Below are 6,112 nucleotides of genomic sequence, written 5' to 3' on the forward strand. Positions count from 1 at the left end.
ATCTTCCATGTGTTTTGTATTTTATTTATTTAATATATATTTTTTATTGATTTTTTTTATATATATATTTGTAATAAAAGTACGAACAAAGATACATCACAGCATGCATCAACTAACAACAAAACAGGCATACTGTACAATAATCGGAGGTCTCAGGTGGGAGTTCGCCCTGCGTCTCACTTCATTCTCTAAAGGTTCGCATGGAGAAGTCCGCTGAGTGGCTAAGGTCAGGAGTTCTTATACTAGTTTTGGGTTCTTGAGGGCAGCTGTCCCCCAATAAACCAAAACCTTGTCAACCAGATGGTAATCTATCAATTTAAGTTCCTTAGGATGTCATAAATAAGTGGTCGCGGCCGTTCCTTATCACATGCGTCTCTGCGCTCCCCAGGGGAAAGGAAAACAGGCCCAAACCAACAGAAGATAACACAGGAACAGAGTGAGAACAGATTGCATCACCAACCACAAAGGTTTTCCTTTTAAACGACCCTGCAGAATAACGGTGACAAGACCATACACGGAATAGTATACAAAACCTAAGTTCATAAAGAAAAACATAACATGTAGATTCTCCATCACACTCAGGATGGATTTTGGATTACATTTTATCATACTTAGTCTAATTTTATATTGCCGATTATTATCTCTAGATTATACGATCACTTTTAATAAAATGTCTGTTATTACAGTTATCCCTCAGGAAATATCTCATTTGTGTTGTCATATTGGTACTCAAACCTCGTCCGGTCTGTTGAACTGTGCATTTCTACCGCGCTTCCTCAGAGTCCCCTAAAGGGGGGGGTTCTTCCGGTCCCTCTTTTGTGAGGCGGGATTACCCCAGAATTCTTTAACAAGAATCCCCAGCGCTGGTTACCCCTGGACTTCTGTCGACAAGCGGTATGCATGCTATGGACAACTTTAAAGGCTAATTGTTGATGTTATGGAGTCTAGATAATTGTCCCTAAATCCTGTGATCACCATGCCACTAATACTCCAGTACAGGGATCTCCCTTGATTTATTACCCCTGGGTCGGTCCCTCCCTTGGTAGGTCCTCTTCTGGTTCTGGAATCCGGCTGTTCTAATTATTGAATACAGGACCATGCATACATGGTGGTACGATATTGTATCTATTGCAACCGCTCCAACGGAGGCAATAGTTGACCCGTGAACATTTCATGCAGTGTTATTCTGATGTTTGTATGTAGCAGCTGATTAGTGCTGAAATTTACCCAATTAGATTAAATATTTTCAAAAAATGTATTATAATTGAATTATAGTAGTTGAGCTCCTAACTCCCTCCTTGTGCACCGGTGAAAATCATTTGCATTATTTATTAATTGAACTAATTATTTTAGTAGTTAATCCCCGTGTCTTTTTTAACCATTCTGGTTCTCTAATAGTAATGATCATAACACAACCAGTGTCTAGTGCACTGCATACATGGTGTCATGATACACAAAACACATGAAAACAGACAGACGGGCCCAGCAATCTGGAAAAAAGTAATGTTTGTGGGTGTTAGGTATTCAAGGCTTATACCGCCACTTCCTGAAGAGAGAGAGAGAATATTTAGAATAATGTAAACAATTAAAATGATGAGCGTTGGGCATCCTTCACTGCTTATATTGTCACTTCCTGAAGAGGAAAGAGAATTAATTTAGAAAAAACTGCAAACTTTTGCAGATTGTTAAAACAATTAATGTTGGTGAATCAAAAACACAGTAATTATGGTATACTCAAAATACATGCGTGTTCTGCAGATATTAACTAGGGAAGGGCTCCCCTTATCTCGGCACTCAGACACACAGTCACTCAAATACGCAAACAAATACAAAGACTGACAATCTGGTCCTAACACATAACGCTAGGTGTTTAGGGTGGAAGGGAGTGAGGGGAAGAGAGAACAATAAGAAAAAACCTTCAGTTTGACTAACAACTTCAAGGGGTTTGGCCTCCTTCTTTCAACTTAATGAATACTACTATTATCAAGAGAGAGAGTTAGAGGGTACAAACTAGGTGTGTAAGGGTGGTGCTCCCTTAGTCACAGGCCTGTGTGATCTGCAGGGAACCCATCAGGTGGGGGGTGTTTGGGGGTGGGGGGTGTTCTGTTCCAGTATGTACAAGTCAAGTGGGGTTTTGAACGGCTGTTCCATGGGTTACCCTATTGCTGTAAGGCGAACTCGGGCTCGCCTGGTGGGGGCAGACACTTAAGGGGATTCTGGGGCAGGGTGTGGGGAGTAGTACGCTTCTTGGAAAGCAGGGGGTCACCTAGTTGGGACTTATAATAGTCCTCTTCTTGTGGTACAGGGGGAGATGTTGAGATAGAACTGGGAATAGTTCTCTTCTCAACCAATAGTGGGAGGTGTTGGGGGGGGCTTGGCTACAGAGACTACGAAGAACTCCAAATATGGCGGTGGGGGAAACTACAAACTTCATCAACGGACTTATCAATCGATAAAAGAAACTCCTCTGAGTTCCATCTGTCTGGCTGAAAAATGTGGTAGTTTTATGGCATACGGCCACCACTTAATCACAATTTACACGTTCAACACACTATCTGCTCCCTGCACTGTGTGTACATCTCCTGGATGGCGAGGGGAGTGGGTTCCCAAAGGGACTAAGGTGAGAAGATGAAGATGTGTTTTACGACTAGGGGTGGGTATTGTTAAAGAAGTCACGATTCGATTCGTATCACGATTCACATGCCACGATGCGATTCTATCACGATGCATCGCGATACTTGAATTATTGCGATGCATTGCGAATTTTCACTGAACACTGTTAAAAAAAAATTAAGCCATTACCAGTGGCTGACTGGCTGTGTATGATCTGGATAGTGTGTTCAATTGATAACTCAAAGCAACTCAATTCATACATAGCTGTATTTATTGAAACGACTATTACTGGATACACTGACAAGAAGTGCTAAGGATTTATAAAACTTAAAATAACAAAATAAGGATAATCAGTGCCGTTTACATGGCCTCAGTGGTCCTTTAAACCAATGAAATGAAAACATTCAAACATTTCCCCTTTTGGAAGTAGCTGCCATTATAACAACAATATCCTTTCATAAACATAAGAGGACAAACTGATGCCACAAAAAGTGAATAGGCTTTATAAAACTATATAAAAAATATATATATATTTATATTGCAAACATCCCTCGCAGCAAAATGCATCAACTGCATGTGTCCAGTGTCCAGTATCCACTCAAAAAACAAATGAACAAGTGTTGAATTAGCAATAACAGCTATAATGCCATTCTTAGTGCTTTATGTTTTTGTTTAGGAACAGAAGCTGGTCCAGGTGCTCAGGGGAAATGACACTCCTTTTGGCAGAGATAATGTCCCCTGCAGTAGAGAAAACTCTCTCTGAGGGGACACTAGTACCTGGAATGCTCAGGTGTTTTTTAGCTACTCGAGACAGAAAAGGATACTGGCCCTCATGTTCTTTCCACCAGCCAAGAGGATCATCACTAAGCGCCAGGGATGCTTCCTCCTTGTATCTTGCCATCTCGTCTTTCGCCTGGTCTTCAGCAGTTTTCAGTTTCTTTGCAGGACCTGCAGTATAGGAGGACAAGGCCATAATAAAAATACATAAATAAAATGGATATATACACTATATTACTCAGTACATTAAATCATCACCATGATATTTGTTACATTACATTATAATTAAATGCCATATGCATGTGTTTGTGGGGCATCCCCAAATTAGGAAACACTCACTAAGAATATTTCTTTCAGTATGTTGTGGTAGCATATTTTTTATCTTACCTGCTGCATAAGTTTGTCCAAGTAGGTCAGCTAGAGAACAACGTTTAGATGTTTTTGATGAAGATGCAGCAGGCATGTCTTCTTGGTCAGGGTTTGGGCTGCTGTCCTCCATTGGGTCTGCCTGAAGTCTACTTGTGCTTTGCTAGAAAATAGTAAATCAACACAATCTTCAGAATGATGAATTATTTTATCTTGCACAATACATTTCAAATGACAACTGCATTTACCTATGATGGATTTATTTATTTATGAATTTAGTTAAAGATATGTATTTATTACTTATTTATGCTTTATAAACTGTGAATACATCCGTTCATATTTTATATTTCTATAATACATTTCAACTGTATTGCTGTTAATGTTACCTGTAATGCCCACTTGGTCCTGGTGGCTTCTGCAGTTACTCCATTGTAGACATCTTCCCTCTCATCCTCGGAAAGGAAAGGCAAGGCCTTAAAACGGGGATCAAGAGCCGAGGCTTTATACAGAGCTTCCTTTTCGTTTAAGTATCTCTTGTTAAGATCCTGGCACATTGTGGTTTTTAGCTCCCGTGTGAAGGTGGAATCACTCGGTTTGTCTTGGAGCTCATGGACGAGTTGGGCATGGAGTGGTGCTACAATCGATAGCGTTGGACTGCCCTCCTCTGATACGGCGAGTGTAGCCACTTTCATGGGTTTCATGGTAGCGACAACCTCCTCTGCAGTTGTTATGTCGGAATCGGTGAGTGTGCAGATTTCCTTCTCAGACTTCCGTACCTCGGTAGACAAGAGCGCAGCGTGGATGGCAGGCTGTTGCTCTAAAAAGCGCTCCAGCATGTCGTGCGCGCTGTTCCATCGAGTGGCGACGTCGGTTATCAATTTGTGGTGAGGGAGGCTCAACAAAGCTTGCTTCTCACGCAGTACGTGGGACGCAACAGTGCTGCGTCTGAAAAAAGTTGTCACCCGTCTTACTCTCCCTAGCAATCTGCTGACAGCGGGGAGTTTCAGGGCACGTTGGGATGCTAAATTTAATGTGTGAGCAAAACACCTGAAACGTGGCATATCTGCCAGCTGAGCGGCGATTGTCATGTTCGATGCGTTGTCAGTCACTATTGCAGGGTCTTTGTCAGTCAGATCCCATTCTTCGAGTGCTGCCCTAAGCACTTGTGCAATGTTGGTGCCGGTGTGAGACTCGAACAAAGCCCTGGTTTGCAATACATGGGAAACTAACTCCCAGCCCTCGTTTATATGATGAGATGTAATTGTGATGTATGACTCCGTGGCTCGCGAAGTCCACCCATCGCACGTTAGTGCAATGCATTCGGCGGAGTCCAGGGATTCTTTTACCTGTAGTTTCACCTCACCATACATCTGTGGGACCATTACTTCAGTGAACTGTTTCCGGCTCGGGATTACATAGCGAGGCTCCAGTGTGCTGATCATTTTTTTAGACCCACGGTTCTCCACCACACTATATGGTCGCAAATCCTGGCAAATGAACTCGGTGATTGACTCTGTAATCTTCTTTGCGCGTGTAGATGTTGGGGCTAGCTTGCAATCGAATGTTGTTTGTTTAGCGTTGTTCAGTGGTTGTGGCGCTGGCGGCTCTTGTTTTTCTGGATGGCGCCTCTGCAAGTGTTCCTTTAAGTTTGTGTTTCCACAGTATTTCATTGCGATGTAACAGTGTTTGCAAATTGCGTTCGTCATATCAATTTCGTTTTTACCGTCCTTGTTTTTAAAGCCAAAATGTTTCAAAACATCAGACTTGAAATGTGACGGAGCCAGGCGAATTTGTTCTGTCTCCTCCATGTTTTGTTTAAGAATGACTTGTCGCAGTATCGCGCGGCCGGAAATGCTTGATGTTCGCCAACCATTCATGCAATTTTAATTATTCATTTTTTTTAATTATTCATTTTTTAAAATTAATAATCGATTCTTGGCGTCAACAATCGATGCAGTAGATCGTGAAAATTAGAATCACGATGCATCGTCATGACGATTATTTGGCACACCCCTATTTACGACTTGGGTTTGGATTGAGAGAAGAAGTATTGGTGGAGAGGAGAGTTATGGTCTGGGACCAGACTGCAAGAAGAGGGGAGTGGGTTCACAAAGGGATCATGTTAGAAGGTGAGAAGAGTTGTATGCCTGGATGGCGAGGGGAGTGGGTTCACAAAGTGACTAAGGTGAGAAGATGAAGATGAGTTTTACGACTTGGGTTTGGTTTGAGAGGAGAGGTTGGAGAGAGAGGAGATATACGGGGTATGGGGTCAGGAGGGGGGAGGGGGGTTTACGAGCGTAAAGGCTCTGGTGGGGGGAGACTCGTACTTTAGTAATTCATCGGCGCTCAGAAATGT

At 42.3% G+C, this 6,112-nt stretch overlaps 1 long non-coding RNA gene across 1 annotated transcript; it reads right to left on the bottom strand.

The window, feature by feature from the left end:
* Positions 1-3,245: 3,245 nt before the first annotated feature.
* Positions 3,246-4,644, bottom strand: LOC307091426. The gene is made up of 3 exons (XR_013812735.1): positions 4,143-4,644; positions 3,778-3,919; positions 3,246-3,561 (listed from the first exon to the last, which is right to left on the bottom strand). It is a non-coding gene; the product is annotated as an uncharacterized lncRNA (long non-coding RNA).
* Between the last annotated feature and the right edge of the window lie 1,468 nt (positions 4,645-6,112).

This window comes from Pollachius pollachius, assembly GCF_949987615.1.
Source record: "Pollachius pollachius genome assembly, chromosome: 20".
Classification (NCBI taxonomy): domain Eukaryota; kingdom Metazoa; phylum Chordata; class Actinopteri; order Gadiformes; family Gadidae; genus Pollachius; species Pollachius pollachius.